Here is a 1730-nt window from a genome sequence, read left to right on the forward strand (position 1 = left end):
AGTCTCTTCTGCTCACCAAGGCTGCATTTATTTGATAAAAAAAAAATCAGTAAAATCAGTTATATTGTGAAATATTATTACAATATAAAATAACAGTTTTCCATGTGAATATGTTGTAAAATGTAGGCTAATTTATTGCTGTGATCAAAGCTGAATTTTCAGCATCATTACTCCAGTCTTCAGTATCACACGATCCTTCAGAAATCATTCTAATATTCTCCCATAATCCAAATATAAAAATGGGGCAAATGCACAATTAAATATCCAATAGATAAATTAAATAATAATTAAAAAAGGATGTTTCCAATATATTGTGCATTTGAACCCATTTGCTAATTTTGTGTAAGGAATAGAACAAGTTATTACTCATATCTGCATCAACATATATATTCGAAATATTGACATCAACCCTGGTCTTGAAGTGCCATATTTGGGTGACTTGTGTGCATGATCTGAAAGGAGTTATGAAAGTTCATCATACCATATTCATTAACCAATGTTTCTGTTCCTCATCTGAGGTTATTTAGGTGAATAAATATTAAGACAAATTGTTGTCGAGGATAGAGTCTTATTATTCTTCTCCTGAAGATCAGCATCCAGGACCTCAGGAGTGTTTTATAAAGATGTTTTTGTGTTTTTCTCATGCTTATTCAGGAATTTATATTGACTCAAACATCCCAGCAATGAAGTCACATGGAAATGTGAAGAGAAAAACAGCTGTTGATGGGAGTGAAACTGCACACATCATCTCTCTTCTGCAGTTTTGCTGTGCTCATGACAAAATAATGTGCAGATATTGCATTAAACTGTGTTTTTCCTTTTGCTTTTAACCAATTAAACCAGTACCTGGTTGTGTTTTTAAATGGATATATCTAGAGGTCATATTCTATACTTTTTATTTGGTCCCTGAAGTTTCCACCTTCTCTCTGAGCCTTAGTATTAGAGAGGCTGTTTTTGCTTATATACTGTACCTTTAAGATTTCTGTATGCAAATGGGCTCTGTTGTGATTGGCTGATCTCTTCATACCAGCATAGTTTAAAGGGATAGTTCACCCAAAAATGAAAATTTGAGGTTTATCTGCTTACCCCCAGGGCATCCAAGATGTAGGTGACTTTAGCCGCTTTTCCACCATCGCGCTGAACGGTTCTCTTTGCATAACTGTTTCATTCCGCGCCGATCCGAGCCGGCCGGTACAGTTATGGTTTCGTTTTCCACTGCGGGGCTGATAACGGATCTCTTTGGAATGCAATTCAAATGCGTCAGTCGTTGCCGTGGTAACACAAGTGTTTACATATGATATGAGGTGTAAATAACCACCGCGTTATGGAGGATGATCAGAAATTTCTTGTTTCTTCAGTAGAAAACAAACGAAGATTTTTTTATCTCAAATCGTTGCAGTCTGTCAGTCATATAATGGAAGTCAATTTTTTTGACTCTCACGGCTTTGAGAGTAAAAAAAAAACATACACAAAACCAAATTAAACCCTATGGCTTGTGACGATACATTGATGTGTAAAGACACGAAACGATCAGTCTGTGCAAGAAACTGAACAGTATTTATATCGTTTTTTTAACTCTGATTAACCGCAATGTCCGAACTGTCCTGAGCGCGTTCTCGTCTTCTTCTTCAGCTGGCTCATGACGCGTCATCTTCTTCTTCTTTTTGCTTTATGGCGGATTGCAGACTTATAAGTGCATTACTGCCACCTATCTCTCAAATGGACCATTG

General features: G+C 36.4%; 1 protein-coding gene across 3 annotated transcripts in view; it reads left to right on the forward strand.

The window, feature by feature from the left end:
* Positions 1-1730, forward strand: part of LOC107732672 (arf-GAP with coiled-coil, ANK repeat and PH domain-containing protein 2-like) — a 46766-nt gene that overhangs the window by 8681 nt on the left and 36355 nt on the right. The window lies entirely within an intron of this gene.

Source organism: Sinocyclocheilus rhinocerous, unplaced genomic scaffold, assembly GCF_001515625.1.
Source record: "Sinocyclocheilus rhinocerous isolate Xijiao unplaced genomic scaffold, SAMN03320098_v1.1 scaffold579, whole genome shotgun sequence".
NCBI lineage: Eukaryota > Metazoa > Chordata > Actinopteri > Cypriniformes > Cyprinidae > Sinocyclocheilus > Sinocyclocheilus rhinocerous.